Source organism: Dipodomys ordii, unplaced genomic scaffold (genome assembly GCF_000151885.1).
Source record: "Dipodomys ordii isolate 6190 unplaced genomic scaffold, Dord_2.0 Scaffold47, whole genome shotgun sequence".
In the NCBI taxonomy this organism is placed as follows: Eukaryota; Metazoa; Chordata; class Mammalia; order Rodentia; family Heteromyidae; genus Dipodomys; species Dipodomys ordii.
Window position 1 is genome coordinate 8466366 of NW_012267263.1, and position 23804 is coordinate 8490169.

The following is a 23804-nucleotide window of genomic DNA, read 5'->3' on the forward strand; positions in this document are numbered from 1 at the left end:
CTCTCTCTTCTCTTCTCTTCTCTTCTCTTCTCTTCTCTTCTCTTCTCTTCTCTTCTCTTCTCCTCTCTTCTCCTCTCTTCTCCTCTCCTCTCCTCTCCTCTCCTCTCTTCTCTTCTCTTCTCTTCTCTTGCTGGTCCTAGGGCTTGAAACTGGGGCCTGGGCTATCTCTGAGCTTCTTTTACCCAAGGCTAGCACTCTACCATTAGAGCCCCACCCCCACTTCTGGCTTTTTTTATTGTTAGTGTATTGGAGATGCATCTTATGGACTTTCCTCCCTGGGCATTTTGAACAGTGATCCTCAGATCTCATTCTCCTGATGAATAGCTAGGATTACCCATGTGAGCCATTAGCACCCTGTTCAAAATTTATTTTAATTGATACATAATACATGTATCATATATATATATATATATATATATATATATGGGGTGCTCTGAGTGTGACACAGTTTAGCTAAAGCTCAGCTTCTAGGGTTAGCTATTGATGGGAGAACAAAATCAAGTAGAGTATCTTTGTAGTCCTACCATTGGGCCAAGCCTTCAGTTTTTGTTTTTGTTTTAGCAAATCCTGGGGCTTGAACTTGGGGCCTGGGCACTGTCCCTGAGATTCTTTTGTTCAAGGCTAGCACTCTACCACTTGAGCCACAGTGTCACTTCCAGATTTTTCTGTTTATGTGATAGTGAGGAATTGGACTCAGAGCTTCAGGTATGCTAGGCAAGCCCTCTACTACTAAGCCATGTTCCCAACCCAGTTTTTTCAATAAATATAATTTTATTTTTAATATAAAGGTGATGAAGAGAGGAGCTACCATTTCCTAAGTCAGGTAATGCATTTCTTTCTGGACTCCTTCTTTTGTTTTTCTCAGTATCACCTTCTCATCCCTGCCCACAAGTTGCATAGTTCATTTTTGCATTCTTAATATCTTTTAAAAAGTAGTATCCCTATTATTGTTTATGGAGAAATAATTATCGATTTCAATGTATAAGATGCTAATTCTTAATGGAAATCAAAATGAGAATTTTTTAAATGAGGTGGAAAGTCTATAATAAAACACCCCTTAGTGGAAGAGTTCTCCCCCAATCAAAGTGATTATAAAAGGGTTAAAAATCAAATGGTACTTTTGTTCATTTGCCCAAATGATCACAAACAAGATCATACTAAAGCTACCAGCACAACTATGTTTATTGCAACGTTATTTACCATAGCTAAGATATGGAACTAACCCAGATTCTCCTCAGTAGATGAATGGATCAAGAAAATGTGGAATATATATAAATATATATATACATATATATATATATATATATATATATATATATATATATATTGGAATTCTATGCCTCCATCAGAAAGAATGAATCGTCCCATTTGTTAGGAAATGGAAAGACTTGGAAAAAATTATATTAAGTGAAGTAAGCCAGGCCCAAAGAAACATAGGTCCCCTGGTTTCCCTTTACTGAGACAAGCAGAAAAGTTCAAAAGCTATGTACATATGACCAAATAAGGTGATGTTAAGTGAAATGAACCCCAAGATAGGGACACAAGTGGTTTTCTTCTTTCTTGCAATTGTTTCTAATGTATTTATAATGTACCATGTGATTTTTTTCTTTGTATGTTCCTCCCCCATGGTATAATCCCTGTTTTCACTGTATTTGATTTTGGTGCCCTGCATCTTGTATATACACTTCTCTAGCTTGGGGAGGGGAAGGGATAAAACAAAATGCTTAAATAGGGATACAGGTTGACCCATTGCAACAATGAGATGTACAAGACACTATGTTGATAAACGAACTTTACAATTTAGGAGGGAGGGAGAAGGAGGAGGGGGGAGTGTAGTTGTGGAGGAGGGAGGGAAGGGAGGGTAGGGGAAAAACAAAGGAGGAGGTAACAATGCTTGATAGGAAATGTACTCATGACCTTGTTCATGTAACTGTAACCCCTCTGTACAGTATTTTTACAATGAAAAATGTATTAAGAAAAGGATAAAGAAAAATTCTAATCATATACATGTTTACTATCATGTGCTGAGATTCTTTCCCATCTGAAGAAATGAAACGAATCAGGGCTATGGTAGCATATGGAGGTGATTTGTTTAGATGGACAACTGGGCTAGAGCCATCAGTAATCCCAGGATAAATTCTGAACCCTGTACTTTTGCTCATTTCAACATGTATTCTGCTTCATTTAAAGACAAAAAAATTAAATCAGAGTTTGAGAGATACCACACCGAGGTTAGAAAAAAATCATGTGTATTGGAGTGTAATCATTTTACCTGACTTTAAAGTCATGAACTTTCATATTTAAATCCAATATAAATCATTTGGTTTTTCAACTTCCCTTAAGCTAGGAAAATTAAGACTTCCTGTTTTTCAGGGAGAAAAAGGGCTTAAAACCTTGAGAGGTTAGAAAATGTCTTGAAGCTCTTCATAATTAAGCATAGATGATTCCAAAACATATGGATTGCATTTCCTTTTTTACTTTGAACACTGAGAGGAAAAACATGTTTGGCAGAAGGGTTCTTTTATTTAATCCAAATATGTTACTTTCACCCCTGATTCTCCTTCCCAAGCCATACCACATGCCAGGAATATCCCTGGGGCTCTTCAGTTAAGTCTATTTCTCCTGAGAAGTGTATCTTCTCCAAGAAGCCATCCCTGGGTGACTACAAGAGACATTCCAAATGCTTCCTGTACCTCACAGAGCAACGTTGAATTTTCAAGAGTCCCTCTCATTCAGTATTTTGCTTATGTATGCATTAGTCATATCTACTACAGCCTTATTGTGTTAATCTATAATAACTTATGTCATTTATACTACCTTTAACAACCATTTATCATTTAATGGGTCCAAAGTTTTATAGGATAAATGCCTGTGTTAGTACACACTTACATTGTGCTTGGTGACGCAAACCCATATAGGAGACTGCCCTGGCTGATAGTCTCAAATGAGACATGATCCCAAAGAAGGAACTGGAACAGTCTTAACAGAGTAGGAAGTCCTCACTTATAGGATTTAAAAGATTCCATCCATCAAGTCTTGTACAAAGTATCTAATTTATGGCTTTTAATTTTAATGTACAGCACAAGAACTTCATGTTTGGGTAGGAAGAAGGGAGAGAAGGGGGAGTGAGAGTTGAAGAGAAGGAGAACAGAAAGAAAGACAAAGAGAGAGGTAGAGACAGAGAGAGGGAGAGATACATGAAAGGTGTGAGAGAAGGAGGGAGAGAACACACATTAGCAATCTGGGTATGAAGAGATGGAAAATAATCAAAATATGATTTATGTTTATGTTTAAGACTTTAACAAAAACTCAGAAAATTAACTCAAGTAGTGAAGGAGATTTGTCTATAATATGTATATTAGTTTTCATGTTTGCTTTATTTCTTTCCCTAGTGGAACTCTTACATTTTGTTTTGTTGTTGTGGAAACTCACAATTGTTATTGCCATTCATGCTATCCATTCCAAAACCCTGACTTCAACATCTAACCAAGTTTTAGCCTAGAAGGGAAATTAAGTTTTTTTGATGATTAGTTGTAAAAGGTATTACAACCTGTATTGAACACTGAAGATGCCTTCAGCACTATGTTAGGAATTAGGAAGGATCTGCAACATAAGAAGAGAGTAAAATGACTGTGATTGTTCTGTTTGGAAAAACAAGAGAGACTGGAAATAAGGAAAGTTTCTTATGTCTAACATGAAAAATAAACTCAGGATCCTTTATAATATAAAATATTTTTATTATCTTTAACTAGTTGCATAGAGGAGTTGCCATTCATCGAAGCAGTTTGTGATACAGTACATCTTTTTTTCCCATTTCTTTTTTTATTTTTTATATATTTTTATTGTAAAGATACTTACAGGGGTTACAGTTATGAGTAAAGTAATAAGTACATTTCCTATAAAGCATTGTTACCCCCTCCTTTGTTTTCTCCCTACCATCCCTTCCCCCCCCACCTCCCCAGCTCTCTCCCCCCTACCCTGCACCTGAAGTTATAAAGTTCATTTTCAACATAGTATCTTTTACATCTCATTGTTACAATTGGTCAACCTCTATTCCTATTTAATCATTTTGTTTTTTTCCCTTCCCCTCCCCAAATTAGAAAAATGTGTATACAAGATGCAGGGTACTGACATCAAATACAGTGAAAACAAGGGATATATCATGGGGGGAACATGCCAAAGAAATAAAAAAAATCACATAGTACAATATAAATATGTTGAAAACAATAGCAAGCAAGATAAACCCACTTGTGTTCCTATTTGGGGGTTCATTTCACTTAACATAATCTTATCTGGTCATATGTACATAGCTTTTGACCTTTTCTGCTTGTCCTTGACATATACTAGTTATTGTAAATAAGGGAAACCATGGGACCTATGTTTCTTTGGGCCTGTTTCTTTCTTCATTTAGTATAATTTTTTCCAAGCATTTCCATTTTCTAACAAATGGAACAATGCCATTCTTTCTTTGTTTATTATGAAAATACTGTACAGAGGGGTTACAATTACATGGGGAAGATAATGAGTATATTTCTTTTTTATTTTTATTTATTTTTTATTGTGAAAATACGATATAGTACATCTTGATCAATATCACCCGTGTCAACATTTTTACCCATCCCTCCCAGCCCACTCTTTGCTCACTTTTCTTAATTTTAGATTGTGTATTCAATTTTTTGCGATTTAACAAAGCAGTTTATGTGTACAAGGAATCTTGATCTATATCATCACCTCAACATCTTCACGCCTTTTACCCACCCCTTCCCTTATATTTCTCAATTCTGTGGTTTAAACAATGAATTATTGCCTGCATTCTTGCTCCTTCCCTCCTTATTCTTTTATTCCTCCTCCTTGGCCTCACCTCCCCTTCTGCACTGGTACTTATTTTGTTAGGCTTTGACTTAGTCTTTTAAAAAGAATTACACTATTTTCCTTCTTTATAGAGTCTTTTATACTTCATTTAATTCATTTGTAATCCTTTGCTTACCACCATATATGTTTACTTGTATATTTATAGGCACATTCTAGTTACCACAAATGAGGGAAACCATGCAACCTATGTTTCTCTGGATCTGTATTAATTCACTAAATGTAATTTTTTTCAAGGCTGTTCATTCCTTCTGATTGGTGACTGGAATTCCATTGTGCATATGTGTGCATACTACAATTTCTTGATCCATTCATCCATTGAGGAACATCTAGGATGATTCCGTGTATTGGCTATGGTGAATAATGTTGCAATGAACATGGTTGTGCTGGTTGCTTTTATTTTTCTGATCCTGGGGCTGAAACTCAGGGTCTGGATGCTGTTCCTGAGCTTCTTTTGCTCAAGACTGGAGGTCTACTACTGGAGCCACAGCTCCTCTGGCTTTTTCTAAGTGGTTTATTGGAGATAAGAGGCTGATGGGTTTTCTTGTCTGGGCTGGCTTTGAACCTTGATCCTCAGATCTCAGCCTCCTCAGTAGCTAGAATTATTATAGGTATGAACCACCAGGGCCTGGAATTGTGCTTTAGTGTGGCCTTGATTGTGCTCTATTGGATAAATGCTCAGGGGTGGAATTGTTAGGTTATAGGGTAGTTCGATGTTTATTTTTTGAGGACTCCCCATACTGTTTTCCAGAGTGGTTGAACAAGCTTACATTCCCACCAACAGTGTAATAGAGTTCCCTTTTGGCCACATGCAAATCTGAAGAACATTTTAAAGAAAATAAAATGGTATGTTACTTTGTATGATGGAATTTGATCCTGGAGAACTTGTTACCTTGAAGTAATCCAGATCAGAAATGTATGCATAGCTTTTCTCACATGACCTACTTCGTATTTCTAAGATACTTTCTCCTATCTTTTTCTGTATTCTCCTGGTAACTAGACATTTCAGGACCTTAGGGAGAAGGAGAGATATAGTTTGATCACAGTTTAAAAAAGTTAATTTGAAAGTAAAACTTTATACTGATAAAGTATGAGAAAGATAATTGTTTGGGAGAACATCTAACCTCTTAAGTCTGGTTACTACTAGGAACATATTTCTACACAGAAACCTTAGGCAGAATTTATTTTTAGTCTTAGTGACTTGCTCCTTTATACATCCTCTAGGGATTAAGAGGAAATTGAACCTCTCAGGAGGTGGTGGGTCTGTGTCAAATCATCCTTTGAGATTAGTGAGGTTTGATGAAAACACATTCAAATTTTGAAGGTAGAAACGGGAAGTGAAACCATGGTAAAATGGAGATTACAAAGAAGTACTCAGACGAGATAATGAAGAAGGTAATACTCATCTCATTTTGATTGGCATTAACAGGTATATACCAGACACTATTCAAAGTACTTCAGATGTATCACCTCAGTCAATGAACACAGGTTTGTGAAACAGGTATTACCATTACATTCTTTTTACTCAAGAGATAACTGAGTTTCAGCAATCCAGTGGTTTTGACAAAGTCATCTTGCTAGTATGCAGAAGTAAGTGTCTCGCCCTATTTATCCACTGTAGTACACTGTTTATATAGACTCACCTCTCTGGTCCCCTGGGTGTACTTAGCAGGAGGAGGACATGACTACACTAGTTTCAGCTCAGTCTGTGAACCCAAGTTGTAATAACCTGTGAAACAGGAATTATGTGACTATGGAGACTCCTTTCCAGGTGTTTGCTCAGGTAGATGCACCATTTTTGAAGAGGAAGATGGAAAGAAGATAAATAGATTTTATTGTAGAAACCAGGCACAATGATTTGGGGACACATTGATATAACTTTTGAAGGATAGATGAGGAAATATGGTAATATTGCCTAGGTATAAAATAGTCTTTAAGCATGTGATAGCTCTCTTTAAATATTTCATTGGTTGTAATATATTAATAATATATTTTCTATCTATATAAGAGAAACATAGTAACAGTAAAAAGATATTAAAAAGAAAATTATAGATTAGTGGAAAATAATTTCATTAACATAATACAAAGTTTTTGTAACATTAATTTGTGCCTTGGTATACTGGGGAAATTTAGTAATCTTAAAAACCTTTTCAGAATGTCTTAAACCTATTTAAAAATTAGAAATGTATTTAAATAGAGAAAACATGAAAGTCTTTAGCATTTAAAGTTATCCATAATGATTTTGTTTTATTTTTCAATACTGGGGATTAAAACTAGGACCTTGTGTTTGATAGGCAGTACTGAGGATCAAAATTGACAGTTAACTGAAAGTAATATGAAATATGTGTGGGTTGTTTAATGTATTGCTAATACAACTGAAATTTGTAACATCCATATTAGAAGCAATGATAAATTTTAGCTAAAGATTAGGAAAGAGATTCATGTTTTATTTTTCCCCATCAAACTTTGCGGGACCAGCCTAATGCCCATGTTTCATGTCTGTAATCCTAGAGATTTAAGAGGCAGACATTTGAGGATTACAGTTTGAAGCCAGCCATGGCAGGAAAACCTGTGAGACTCTTACCTCCAATTAACTGCCAAAAAGCCATAAGTAGAGCTGTGGCTCAAGTGGCAGAACATTAGACTTGACTGAATAAATTAAGGATTATCACCAAGGTCCCCTGAGTTCAAACCTCAGGGTCAGCATATACTGTGTGCTCACGTGCACACACACACACACACACACACACACACACACGAATTGCATGTTTATATTAGTGAACTAGGCCTCTTATCTCCAATAAACTACTCAGAAAAATCCAGAAGTGCTGTGGCTCAAGTGGTAGAGCACTGGCTTTGAACACAAAGAGGCTCAGGGACAGTGCACAGGCCCTGAGTTCAAGCTCCAGGACCACAAAAAAAATCAGTAAACTGTGATCCTCAGATCTTAGCCTCATGAGCCACTTCACTGGGCTGTGTGTGTGTGTGTGTGTGTGTGTGTGTGTGTGTGTGTGTGTGTGTGTGTGTACATGTGTGTGTTTTAAAGACATAGTCTTACTATGTAGTCCAGGTAGTCTTGACTGGCTTTCAACTCATATTCCTCCCATCTCTGCCTCCAAAATTCTTGGAGTTGCAGGTGTGTACTATCACATCTGAACCACAAGAATAGTTTGGGTTTTTTTTTGCATTTTTAACATAGCATGAATTTTTTAATGTTTCTTATTGTGAAAATACCATACAGAGTGGTTACAATTACATGAGCAAGGTAATGAGTACATTTCTTATCAAGTATTGTTGCCTCCTTTTTTTCCCCTACCATCCCTGCCCTCCCATCTCCATGAGTACACTCTCCACCTCCCCAAGAATAGTTTTTAAAGCAAAAATGTCAGGGATATTTAAGTAAGATTCTTACTTTGGTTCCATAATGGATGAGATCAGCTCCCTAAGGTACTACTTCTAATAGTCTGAGCTCAAAATTCTTTAATCGTTTTTATTATCTACAGCAGAGATTTATGATTTTTTAAGCAGCAGAGACATTCTTCAAAACAAACTTTTACACAATCCTTCAACATATCAAACGGAAAAAGTGGGATCATTTAAATTGCAGTAAAAAAAGCTCAGATCACTGCCTGTTCTACCTCTCTATTACCATCACTTTTCCTCTTAATGCATGCAGAAGAGCCCTAGGCTTCTGTGAAATATAGCCACAGGTGTAAATAAAACTTCCTTAAATTTACATTCAAGGTCTTATAAAAATTTCCCTCTCAGATGCTGCTTATCAGTGTAGTCATTGTTTCTAAACAACCCACAAACATTCCTAGGACCACACCTTTGTTCACACTGCTCCCCAGTGTGGAATGCCTTAAGTCTCCTCCTTCTTACCTTTTCACTTAAGTATAGCTTCTTTGAAATTTGTATTAAGCTCCACTTCCTTCTAGAAGTATTCCCTAATGAATTAATTTTGGTAATTATTTCTGGACTATGATCTATCTGAACACTTCTGCCTATTTCACATGTGTTGTTTTCAGAGTTCCTAGATGGATCTATATCTTTAAGGTCTAATAAAATATATCACATACAGAAGATGCTGAATTTGTTCTTATGTATGAACTTTATTTTTCATATTTGTTCCATTGATTTAAAAATCATATGGACTTTGTGGAAAGGGACTGTCAGAAATTTCATCAGTATCTAGTGTGATCCAGCATCCAATCCATAAGATACTTGAACTGGCTATGGAAGGATTTGAACAGGAAAGATGCATGTAAGAACAAGTTAGAAGCTAAGAAAACATGCTTTCATATAGACAGAATTGTTCCTGTGGCTATGAAAGAAAACATAAGCTAGGAATAAGATGTAGAGAGTCCACTTGAGAATGAAGGAACACATTGAGACATGATTAAGACAGGAAGAGAATGAGATGTCAGTAAAAAGTTGAGAGAGATAAACAGTGATGAACATGGAAACTTGTTCTCAGAGAAATAGCAGCATTAAGGTCTTGTTTTGCCCGCTATATACCAGCAGATAAATACTTATGCTGTCTATTAACAGACTCTTACTTTTGGGCCTAAATTCAGGGTTAACAATGGAATTTTTAATCAATCCTCAAAGAAGTATTTCCAAAATCTCATTAAAAAGCATAATCATAGGAGTTATCTCTGAGTCACTGGCATTCTGATGTCTTATTTATACAGCATGTTCAGAAATTCAACTTAATAAGAACTATTTGTGATAAATTTAGATGAAAGAGGGAGCCTGCAATTTCAGAAAGAGAGTGCATAGGATAGAATAAGATAAAATGTTTCCAAGAAGTTAAGAAGAGAGAGCCTATAATAAATAACTATAGCTTACAATGCCAAGTACTTAACCCAGTGACACTATTTTGTGTACTTGGCAAGTGTTACTTCAGTTAATGGACACAGGAACCTTTTGCGCTAATTATTAGCCCCATATTAGAGATGACAAAACTGAAGTTCAGTAACTAATTGGCAGAGTTTAGGTGTTTACCATCAGTGTGGATGGTAGTATGGTAGAGTTGCAATGGAAACTCAGGTTAGCCAGGCTCCAGCTGATATTCTTTCCTGTGAATTACCCTCCCCCCTGTGGAGCATCATTCGTAGTTGATTGGGGAAAAAAAAGAATACAAAATACCTCATTTTACTGAAATTGCTCATAGAAATAGTGGCCAGGGAGATTATAAGTAATAGAAAGCCAGAAAATTCCCAGATTTCCCTGGAGCCAACCATCTGTTACAGTTGCTTTCCCTGTCATAATATTTCAATATTCCTCCCATGATTCCTGGAGACACTATAAAATACAAATCCCTCTTAAGTGGCCAATAAGATTTTAGCTCTTTTCATTTTGCCCAGGTGTTGGGAAATAGAAACTCAGTAGCCAGCACAGCAGAAATCTTAGGCAGAAGAGGATAATTTACAAGATAGGATGAATCCATTGGAATGATGAGAGTCTGACTGGGCCATTAATTGTTTATGCTGTGGATACACTAACCAGGAGGTTTGTAATTTACACTAGGTTAAAGTAGAAGGGGAAATGAATGCTTCATTTTCTGTTTTTGAACATTATGATCAGACTGCAGCCCTATCTTCTCATTAAGCCAGACATACTGTGGGATTTACCCCGAGATCTGAATTAGGAAATACATCATAATTTACATCAAGAAAAGATGCATAGGGTGAATATGATCAAAGCATATTATACACATGCAAATGAATGAATAATGAATAATGAAGCCAGGTGTAGATGGCTCACACAAGTAATCCTAACTACTCGGGAGGTTGACTTCTGAGGATGTTGGGTTTAAAACCAGCCCAGGCAACAAAATCCATCAGATTCTTATTTCCAATACACCACCAAAAATGCTGGAAATGGAGCTGTGGCTCATGTGGTAGAGTACTAGTCTTGAGCACAAAAGCTTAGTTCAAGCACCAGGACTGGAACACACAAAGAATACAATAATAAGACTCATGAAAATTGTTCTGAACATGGAGAGAGAAGATAAAAAGATGATCAATATGATCAAAGTATATTATATGTAAGTAGGAAAATATTACAATGAAATTCCTTTGTGAAACTACATATATATATTACATATAGTATATATATTTATGAGTATAAAAATAAAAGTATACAAAAATAAAAGGTACATAGGTACTGAAAAGGCACTCTTGCACTTCCATTTGGATCAAGGTCATTTATTGAGCACACATTTAGTGAGATAGCTCCTGCCTGGGCCTGACAACCTGGCAAGTCTCTTCCTTCTGATCTTTTCCTATGAACCTACACCCACAGATTATCTTCTTAATGGAAATAGGACCCCACCCTGCTTTTTTCTTATTTTTCCTCTCAGCTTCCTTAACATCCTTTGCTCCTCTTCTCACTGACACACATTTACCACACCCATCAAGTTACCTTGAGGGCACACTACTTCCTTTTTGGCATCCAGTTAGAAGCTGACATTTGTTTATAAATAAAGCCATCACATTTCAGCCTGAAAATGAGCTCATGCTGCTCCAAGGAGGAGAGAGGAGAGTACATATTTCTCAAGTTACACAAAGCTCTGCTTTTCTTTTAAAATCAACTGTATTGATATAAAATATTATATAAAAGAAAATTCATCCAGTTAGTCTTGACAAATATATACATTTAAGTAACTCATTCCTTTCAAAGCCTACCTACCTATCTATCTATCTATCTATCTATCTATCTATCTATCTATCTATCTATCTGTCTGTCTGTCTGTCTGTCTGTCTGTCTGTCTGTCTGTCTGTCTGTCTGTCTGTCTATCTATCTTGAAGTTATACTGCATATATAGATAACTAACATCATTCCTGAAAGTGCTCTTTTACCCCAGTGTTCTAATCATTACAAAATCCCTGATCTTGTTCTGGATCTGGATCCATATAAAGTCATATAGTATCACTTTCTCAATCTTGAGAGGGAGATTCACCTATGCTATTGTATATATCAGTGATATGTTCATTTTACAATATCTCATCTTAATTTATTTTGAATTGCTGGTTTCTGCAAAGACATTTTCTCAAAGAAGTTTTGCCCCATTTTATACTCATAACTACAATGTGTGAGTGTCGCAATTGTTTCACATCCTCCTCAACACTTAATAAGGTTACTATTTTTAGTTTTGGCCATTCTTGTGAGGATGCACTTTAATCTTGGTTTTAATTTCTGTTCCTGTGAATTCTGAAGATGTTTACCATTTTTTCTGGCTCAGTGGTCATCCATACATGATTTAAAATAAAATGCTTAAAAGTCTTTTCAACTTATCACTTTCATTTGGTTGCTTTTCTTAATACTAAATTGTGAGAGTTCTTTATCCATTCTTCAAGTTAATACTTATATCTATTTCTTATGAATAGTTTCTTATAATCTAAGACTTGTACTTTTCTTTGGGGTATATTTTAAGAAAAGCATTTTCTTTTCCATATGATTCATTTTAACATTTTTTCTATTATGACTATGTATTTTAAATATTATGAATTTGTATTGTTAAGAAATCATGGTCACATGATTTTGTTTTATGTATTATAGAAATTTTGTAACTTTAGTTTTAGAAGTTTAGATATATAATTCATTTTAAAGTAATTTGGATATCTATTTGATTTACCCCTATTTGTTAAAAAGAATATAATTTCCACAAGGAGTCAATTGAGCATATATGAACAGATCTATTTCTATATCATATTTTATTTTGTTTATTCATCCTTGAATAGTTTTTCACCAATATATTTTTGCCTTTCTAAGGAATCATACTATTTGAGATCTCCCTTGAACCTACCATATTTCAGTTAAATTATTTGTATGCACTTGCATACCACCCAACATATTTACTTATGTTTATAAAGTTAATTGCATTTTCCATCCTCTTCTTTCACTTCATCTTCACCATCCCAACTACATATGTATTTTAGGGCTTTGTATTAATGTACAGACTTTTAATTATTTTTCACTACTTTTCTCACTTTTCAGATTATAGATTTTCAAATGTTTCCTTTTTATTGTTTTCATTTTTGCAGAAAATTTCCCCTCTGTTTTCATATTAGAACCATATTTTCCTTTATGTCTTTGAATGTATTTTAATAGTTGCTTTAAAATCCCTGTGTGTTCATTATAAAATGTGGGCACTTAGGGTTATTTTATATTGATTATTCTTTTCTTGATTTAGGGTTATAGCTTTATTCTGTAAGTTTGATATTTTAAAATGTGCTGTTAAGTATTTTGAATTATTTAATGTAAGGAATCAATTTTCGATATTGTCTTTCTTTAAATAATGTGTTGTGCTTTGGTTGTCAGTGACTTTACTTACATTTCTCTTTCTATTTGTGGATGCTTGGCTATGGGCCTTGTTAGAGTGGGTGTAGTGTACTTTGCACTATATCATATAGTCCTTTCCTAATTCATGGTCTTTCTGGTGTTTTAGTTAAATGCTGTGAATTTTGTTTTGAGTTCTGCCATTCTGTCTATTGTGTAACTTACCCTGGTTTTGAGTGCTGTGAGAGTCTCCACAGCCAGTGACTGAGGGGAAATGCCAACAGAAGTGCTTTACTCCTGATGCATAACTCACTTTTTTGGTATACTGGTCTGAATTTGTGTATCCTTTCAGCTAAGCAAGATCATTGCAGTCTGCTTGGAATATACTTTTCTATGTATTACTTTAGAAATTCTCCCAAGGCAATTCTTCTAGGAACTGACACAAATATGGGATTCAACTTATATGTTTTCTTTTAAAAAGTGGCTATTATAATGTTGGTTTTTTTTTTTAGCAATCGGAGTTCTCTATGCCTTTAGACAGTTGCTTTATACTATATCTTCTTTTACAGGTTTTGAATTGTGAAGCAGAAGTTGCCCTGTTTTATCAAACATTCTTTCTTTCTTTCTTTTTCTTTCTCTCTCTTTCTTTTCTTTTTTCTCCTTCCTTCCTTCCTTCCCTCCCTTTTTTCCTATTTCCCTTCCTTCTTTATTAGGATATGAGCAAACAAAGATCCAAACCCAGGCCTATAATTTTTTAAAAAATGTCTTTATTGTTGCAAGGTTACCTTTACATACAATTTCTTTCCTTTGGCTTAGATTCTCTCCATTCCCCCACTCCCATCTCTGCCCACGAGTTGCTTGTTTCTCTTTCATCAATGTCCATTGCAGCCAGTGGGCTCTGCTGCTGCACTTTTCCATCGGTTTTTCACTGATTCTGTGTTCTCTCTCGTCCTTCCCTCAGATGTGAACATGTATACACTATATATGAGGTAAAGAATACAGAGTTCTAAAAATGAAAAGACAAATTAAGAAAAGATCCTTTATTTCCTTATCCTTGGAGTTCTTTTAGTATGTATATTACTTTATATACATATGAAGAGGTGCTTGAGCATTACAACTTGGTGTTTTTCTCCTAAGACTATTCTCTTTTGGTCTCACTGTATATGGGTTTCTAGAATCCTGAATACTTTGTCATACCCTGTTGCATTTTAAATCCAACTTCTGCATATCAGAGAGAACATGCACAATTTGTCTCTTTGATCTTGGCTTACCTCGCTCAACCTAATTTGTTCTTGTTTCATCTATTTCCCTGTGAATGACAGTATATTATCCTTTCTAATGGTGGTGTAAATTCCATCGTAGATAGGTCCCACATTTTTTTTGATCCAGTTGCCTATTGTGGGGCATCTGTGTTGTTTCAGTATCTTGCCTATTGTGAACAGTGCAGCAATGAACATGGACTTGCGGGTGTCCTTGTCATATCCTGGTTCATGATGTTCAGGGTAGATGCTTAGGAGTGGTATGGCTGGGTTGTAGGTAAGGTCTATGTTTAGTTTTCTAAGGAACCTCCAAACTGCTTTTCAGGGTGGTTGTATTAGTTTATATTCACATCAGCAGTGCAGCAGTTCCTTTTTCTCCACATCCCCACCAGCAGTTGTTGTCTGAATTCAGAATATTGGCTAGTCTAAGTGGGGTAAGATGGTATCTCAAGGTTGCTTTGGTTTACATTTCCTTTACGGCCAGGGATGATGAACATTTCCATGCATGTTTCTTTGCCATTTCCATGCCATTCTTTGCGAAGTCTCTCCTTAGCTCCCTTGCTCACTTATTGATTGGTTTATTAGGTTTGGGAGGGATTAGTTTCTTGAGCTCCTTGTATATAATGGATATGAGGCCTTCAGTTTTCTGTAGTTGCCAGTTTTCCCAACACCAATAGTTGAAGGTGCTATGTTTTTTCCACTGTATGTCTTTGGCTCCTTTGTCGAATATTAGATGACTCCAAACATGTCTTCCAAACTCAGGCCTTTTAATTTGAAATCTTAAGTATTTTTCATTATACTTTGTTGCCTTTGCAGATAAGTTGTTTTCTTAATTTAGTCACTTCACAGATACTGAACAAGTGCTATTTCACCCAAATCTCTCCCTTCATTGTCTAGTACAGGGGACTGAAGACTTTAATCATTTTTTATTTAAACTTTTATTAGATATGATATTTATCTTTATTATATACTATATATATCACAACCCTTAGCATGCCATAAATTAGGTCACCTTCATAATTGAAAATATGCTTAATTTAATAGCAAATTAATGGAGGTGATATATTGAATATACGCTTATTTAATAGTGACACTGGAAAACATATCAAAAAACATTGCCCAATTTGGAAGAGGAGATATTGATTGCCTGAAATGTTCACTTCAAAACAAAGGTAGATTTTATATCTGCTTAAATAATTTGCTCAGTCATGTCCCTTTGATTTAATCCTTAATTGCTGATATGCATTGGCAATCAGCCATTTTAATAGGTTAAAAAGAATCTTAGCAATTATCTGAAAGTTGTTTTTTTTTACATTTTGAGAAAAGTGAGACAGAAGGTACAACAAATTACTTTTTCAGGGTCAAACATCTTACATATAGAAGAACCAAGCCCTGGAATATATTCCTTTCTGTTTGATATTTTTACTACAAGACTTAGATATAAGTATAACTTCTTGGAATAAGATTTTCACAAAATGGAACCTAGGAAAAGGCATAGCATTTCATGTTATGGTCATTGGTGATGACATCAATAAGATGTGGTCATTCCCTAGTCTAGATACTCTTTGAGAAGTTTCAATTCAGAGAAGAATAGCTGAGCATGAGGAGGAAACTTTGTCATAGCTATAAGAATGAGGCATATGATCCATATGTCCTTTCAGAAAGTAGTTTCTTTCCAAGACAGTGATGACACAGCAGTGGAATAAGGTGTTGCAATGTGTACGTACTCATAGGATTTTAAAGTGAAACATAGCCACCCTTTTTCTTATATTTCAACAATGATAGCCCCAGTTATTATTTTAAAGCCTTCTGACTATCTAGTAGAATTATCTGTGGAAAATTTCATGAAAAATATGAAGTTGACATTACTGGAGATTTATTCCACTTAGCTTCCAATCATACCAGAGTATAGAAATAAATACTTTGTAGCCTTTCTAGATCTGAATTTTAGTCATTCCTCATTGTTCTATAGGCATGTATCCCAAACCTTGCTGGAATTTTATTATTATTTTTCTGTTTCTTAATAAGGGAAAGGAAAGAGAATCTTCAATTCAACTGAGTTTGACATTAGTTCTCTACCAAAGTAACTTCACTACTTCTAACTTCTGGATCTGGTTGACTAACATGAAATACACATTCATACAAATTTTCTGCCTCTGGTATCAAACCCAAGGAAGAGCTTCTGCATTTCCTTCCTATTTTGAAGTTTCAGTAAGGATGAGATTTTTATTACTTTGACAGTTTCAAGGGAATTATGTTCCTCTTTCTAAGACTAGATTCATACAAATAATCTAATGAAAGTCATGATATGCCATGATTAAGCATATGGGATACTCTACACTCATCAATAAAGGGTCATCTCCTAACATTTTAGGTAGGAATGTTTGCAGAATGCCTATTTACATTCTTGTATGCCTCATGATTCAAATAGATGAAAAAACAAGTGTGAAATGACTAAAGAACTATAGATTAAATTATTAGCTACATAGCAAAAACAATAAAAATACTTTATATTCATTATATATACCATGCACAATTCTAGGCACTTTGCAAGTATTCATTAGTTTAATCCTTAAAATAACATTTGAGAAGCAGATACTATTCATCCATTTTAGAAATGAAGATATTCTGTTACAGATTAAATAAGTAACTTGTACAAGGTTATAGCATTGGCTACGGGGTTAAGCCAAGATTACAGCTGAAAACCTGCCTACAGGACCATACTACTACTCACTAGTTAGGAGTAACAACCATGATCATTGAATAACTTTGTCCATATATATTCACTATTGCTTGATTTCTAATGCATCATTCTTAAGAGAATTTTAAAATACACATTTAAAATTTTATTGTAAAGGTGATGTGCAGAGGGGTTACAGTTACATAAGTCATGTATTAGGTATATTTCTTTTTGAACAGTGTTACCCTTTTCTTCATTTTCTCCCATTTTTTCCCTCCTAACCCCATTCCACCCAAGTTGTATAGTTCATTTCTAACATAGTGTCTTGTGAGTATCACTGCTTAATTGGTTCACACTTTATCTCCCCATTTCTGTGCTTCCCCTTCCCCTCCCCAAATCAGATTAACTTACATACAAGACAAAAGGTACTAAAAAAAAACAGTGAGCCAAGGAGAAAAACTGAAAAAAGAACCACAAAAACTGAAATAAAAAAAACCTCATTTCCATTTCTTGGAGTTTATGTTGATGAGCGTCATTTTATATGATCATATGTACATAGCTATGGAGCCCATGTGATCTTCTCCTGAGATATCTTCCTTAGGTTTCACTGAAAATACACACTTTTAAAAGGCACTAACATATCATGACATTATTTTGAGTTCCTCCTCTTGAGTAATTTGTGATATAGTTAGAGCTATAACCTTCAGCATAGTCTGTTTGGAAGTAGTTTGAGGTGGAACAGGCAAAGGCAATGTCTTTTCACAGGTTAAACAAATAAGTGTCAGAGTGACTCTTTTGTTTATTTTTTTAAAATATATCAGACTAAAATATGATTAGTCTGGTATTTTTCAGATTAAACTGTGCTAGTTTCTATTTGCCCAAGTTTAATTGGGAGATATAAAATAAGATAGCACCTTCTTAAACATGGCCTTCAGATATGAATTGATCTTATTCACAGACCTTTAAGACAATGGAGAGCTCTGTAAAGTAGTGTCAGTTGAACTTAATTTCTTCCAAAGGCTCTACTTGGTTCTATTCAATTTACTTTGGAGTTAAGTATCGCTAAACAAAGAGCAGTAGCGTGCATAGGACATCATCACAGTTTCTTCTTTTTCTTATCCTTATAGTGCAAACAACATATTTTGATTGGGAACGATCAGAAAGGCTGAAAACTGTGAGGCAATCTTGTGCTTAGAATACCAGCTCCCAAATTTAGAAGGTGACTATAGTATTGAATATTACCAGAGAGCTGTTTAAAAAAACACAACTAAAAAACGTTAGGCAAGTCTGAATATTTCACTCATCTTTCCTGGTACTACTCAAACTGGAGCCATGTTTTATTTTAAACTTTATTGTTCTTCAACAAATAGACTTCTTTGATCAACAGGAAATGTGGCTCCAGCACTATAAAACTGGGAGAATCACTCATGTAGGTATTTTTTATCAAGGATACAAAGCCTGTTTGTGACAGGAAATATGATGACTCCTGGCATTATTCACTTCTTTAAGAAGTAACATTTATTTTTTCTTCTGTACTTTGGGAAAAATTTGCAAAAATTTATAAAGCAATGACAAGTGAAAGGTACATATATTCTAAACATCAATAGTCACAATGAACATTTTGGAATGCTCCTTGTTTAAAATATATTTCATACTCAAAAGAGATTGCACTGGAAGTATAACTTTATATAATTTTTAGAGATTATAGTATTTCAATTTGTATTCTCATTTTTCAAGAAATTTTTGTTGGTATCTACAAATTGTACATATTTATGAATTACTGTATGAGTTTGTAATGAGTAATGAAAAATCAAATAAGACATTGTTAGCCTGACATGTTCCTTTCCCCAGACTGGCATACAAAGGTCCCTTTTTGGTGTAGACAGCTGATAACCAGCTTCCTCCCTCTCACCTTGAAGTAACATTCCATTTGTTCAGTTACAGCCACAAATGGTAACAGCAGGCCCCCTTATCTACTATTCCAGTGGCTGCCATAAATCTTAGCCCATCATAATGCAATCCTCTGCTCTCACCTCCTGCATGAATTCCGGCCCTTAGCTATTCTAGGTTATAAAACTCCCCAAGATCAATAGAAAGCCCACGGATTGGGAGAAGATCTTCAATAGCCATACAACAGACAGGGGTCTCATATCTAAAATATATCTGGAACTCAAAAAATTAATCCCCCATCAACAAATCCTCAAAGAAACAACTGCCCAATAAATAAGTGGGCTAAAGACTTAAAGAGAAACTTCTCTGAAGAGGAAAGAAGGATGGCCAATAGACACATGAAGAAATGCTCAACCTCCCTAGCCATAAAAGAAATGCAAATCAAAACAACATTGAGATACCACCTCACCCCAGTTAGAATGGCTAAAATCAAGAACTCTAATAACAACAGATGCTGGAGGGGATGTGGACAGAAGGGAACCTTACTGCATTGTTGGTGGGAGTGTAAACTTGTTCAACCCCTTTGGAAAGTAGTATGGAGGTTCCTCAAAAGACTCCACATAGAACTCCCCTAAGACCCAGCAATCCCACTTTTGGGCATTTACCCAAATGTTCACAAACAAGATTGCACTCAAGCTAGCAGCATGACTAAGTTTATTGCAGCCTTATTTACCATAGCTAAGATATGGAACCAACCCAGATGCCCCTCAGTAGATGAATGGATCAAGAAAATGTGGTATATATACACAATGGAATTCTATGCCTCCATCAGAAAGAATGACATTGCCCCATTTGTTTGGAAGTGGAAAGACTTGGAAAAAATTATATTAAGTGAAGTAAGCCAGGCCCAAAGAAACATAGGTCCCATGGTTTCCCTTATTTGCAATAACTAGTATATGTCTGAGTCAAGCAGAAAAGGTCAAATAAGTTGGTGTTAGTGAAATGAACCCTAAGATATGTATTCAAATGTTTTTTCTTTCATGCAATTGTTTCTAACACATGTATAAGATTATTTCTTTGTTGCTTTGTATGTCCCCCCCCCCACGGTATAACCCCTGATTTCACTGTATTTGATGTTGTTATAATTTGTGGAGGGGAAGGAGAAAAACAAATCGTTTAAATAGGGATACAGGTGGACCCATTGCAACAATGAGACATACAAGTTGTTATGTTGAAAACGAACTTTACAACTTATATAGGGGGGAGGAGGTTTGGGTGGGGGGGTGGAGGGAGAATGGGATGGGAAGGGGAAACAAAAGAGGAGGCTACAATGCTTGATAAGAAATGTACTCATTATCTTGCCCATGTAATTGTAAGCTCTCTGTACAGTATTTTCACAATTAAAAAAAAAGAGAAAAAAATAAAATAACTGAGAGATTTGAGATTATCACCTATGATTTCTAAATTATAGGGAAATTGGCTATTACTCTGCATTGCAGTGTTTAAAATTAAAATAAACTGCCTTATCAAAAAAAAAACTCTCCCTAATCTCAGGACAGGTGCCATTTCTCCTTCTTTCTGAGGGCGATGGCCTTGTCACCCCCTGTTAACAATAAACCCCTTTGCTGTAAGTGAGTATGTCCTTGTGGACTTCTGGGATGGATGCTTTCAATGAGTAACATTCTTATATCTTTAATATTATTATTAGATTTTTTGGTACCAAGATTTGAACTCAGGACTTCATGCTTGTTTGCCTTGCTTGCTAAGCTAATGGTCTACCACTTGATCTATGCCTGCAGCCCAGCTTTATACTGGTTACTTTGAAGATCAAATTTCATAGACTTTTCTGTTTTGGCTGGTTTTGAACCACAACCCTCTAGATTTTAGCCTTCTCAATAGATAAGATTATAGACTCTTTTTTTTAAGAGGAATAGTGCTTTATTATTATTTTTTAATGGAGAGGTGCTCAATATTTTTGATGATTGGATTTTTCTGTGACTATTTTCTTTTTTTATTTATTTTTTATTTGTGAACATACTGTACAGAGGGGTTACAATTACATGGGCAGGATAATGCGTACATTTCTTACCAAGCATTGCAGCCTCCTCCTTTGGTTTACCCTTCACATCCCTTCCCAGCCTCCCCCCTCCCCCCAAGATTATAGACTCTTTCATTTGCAATAACTAGTATAGATCTAGGATAATCTTACCAGACAAGCAGAAAAGGTCAAAATCTATATACACTAGTTTACTTTCTATTCATATAGAATCACAAGTTTTAGCTTCCACATATGAATAAGAAATTGTGGTACATATATAATAGAATATTAACCATTATGAACAAAAAAAGGATGAAATCCTGCCATTTGTGACACTATATATTGAATCAGATGACATTATGTCAAGTGATCTGTCGGACTCAAAAAGACAAATACTGAATACTGCTTTTTTTTCTCTTTTCACTGTCATTATAACAGAAACAGAATGTAGAATCCAAAATATATTTCACGTTCATATTGCAATGGAAATCTTAAAAATATAAAATTTGCATGATAATAGAGATATTAACAACTTCCAGATAAAGCAAAGATGACAACAAAGAAGGTTTAGGAAAAAATTGAATCAGCTTTTAGTCTAAAAGTTGGTTGAGAAAATTTGACCTACCAAAATTAAAACGTACAATCCCCCAAAAATGTAACTGATAAACATTTACCCAGTGAGCATACCCATTTAACAATATAGAAGTAAGGGCAGTGTGGAATAATTACTCATTGCAAAAATGTGAAAGCATACCATGTGACCATCAGCAGAAAACTGGTTTCACTAAATGTAACAATCCCCAATGTAGAATATAGAGATCCATCAAAGGCAATCAGGTAGATGACATGTATGTACTGCTACACATAAGTCACTGAGAAACTTTGGTAAAAAAGCATCTAGTTCCTTAATTTTATCATTGAATTGCTAACACTACATTTCTAACACAAAGAGGTTATTTCTCTATATATTCATCACTTTCACCATGTTCCAATTTATCTTCTCCCTCCCCACCTTTTACCAATAGCATTTGGTGGGTTTCACTTCATACTTTTATGGTTAGGGAACATCTGTTGATACTTCTTACACTTCAGTATCCCCTCTGTTTTCCCCTCCCTATATCACCAAATACTATCCATTTTCCTGCACATGATAGGACTGCATCTTAAACTGGCATCTATGCATTGGTTGCTGGATGCCTTGGCTGATTCTATGGTTTGTATATTAAGAAAAGAGTAATAAACATGGGTGTGCCGGTATCTTTCTGGTATGTTGATTTACCCTCCTTTTTTATATGCCCAATAATTGTATGACAAGGTCATGAAGTAAGTCTATATTGTTTAAAAAGGATATATTGTTTAAAAAAGGAAGAGAAAGTGTTTATTATCAAATAGGAAAAAAGTATGTTAGTGTACATTTCAATTCCTTTCAGTTCTATAATAGAATTGTAGACATCATTAGCTTTGGTTACCTTTAGGTAGATGAATAAAGGGTAGGAATGGATAGGAGATTTGATTTTTCTGTTTGAATCATTCTTTCCTGCTTACATATTTAGCTTTACATATTTAGCATAACATTCGTATAGGGGTTAAATGGGTGGACACAATATATCTCATTCATTATTTTGTTTATATTTCTCTGTATTAAAACAATAATTTTTTTCACACATACACTCACATATAAAGATTAAAATATGAAATTAAATATATGAAATTAAAATATAAAGAAATACATACATAGACACAGAATTTAAGTACAGAGCACATTTACCCTCTTTTCATATCAGATGCTCTTGAGATATATATATATATATATAATTCATAGTTAATGTTGTCTAAGGATCTCAAAACACTTCACTAAAATTTGTTAAAACTCATGTAAGTTTCCTTATCATTTGGTGACACAAGTCTATGTGTTCCAAATATTAGTGCATATGAGAAAAAGTCTCAACATCTCATCCGAATAAAGTTTTGACTTTGTAATGACCTTTTTGTCCATATATTGCCTCACACTTTGGTTTCAGAGGCCTTTTCATCAGGCTACCCAAAGTAAACAATGATTGACATTAAATCATCATGAAGAAACTTGTGTTCTATTTCCACTTGATTTCTGTGCCTAGATAAGAATACCACCTGGTGAATGTCAGTTTTCCTTGTAAGAAAATGCACAATATTATTTGTGATCTTCTGGGAAACTGTAAAAGGTCACATCAGGACACATCATCATCCTACTATCAAAGGTCTCTGCAGTGCTGAAATCTGGCTCTCAGCAAGATAAGCTCAGCCTTTCAATGGGAACTAAAAGCAGGAAATCTCCACAAAGAACTGTCTTATCTGCTATTTCATAAATGTTGGCATTATTAAAAGATCAGGTACTCTTTTCCTGTAAGGGAAAACTAAACGGTATTCCCTCCAGTGCCACAAAATGTACTTACCATAGTGTCACACTTGAAGAACTGACTGACACTAGCAGCAGTGTTTGTCACCAATCTTTTCAGGTGAGATGAAAACCAACCCTTCCTTTCCAAGTGAATCCCAGCATCAAACTGGAAGAAGAGCTTGTATCTCTAGACCTAGTACTTTTCCAGTTCAGAAATAGAGGCTGTGTCAGGATGCAGACAATTTAACTTGTTTTTCTTGTTCTTCTAACAATTTCAGCTTTTACCTGGAAAGAGTCTGATATTTTTTTAGTTACACAATCTTGCTTCTCTGGAACAATTACTACCAAACTGTCTCTCTACTCTTATCTGTCTCTGACTGAAGAGATGATCTGATTCTTTTTTTT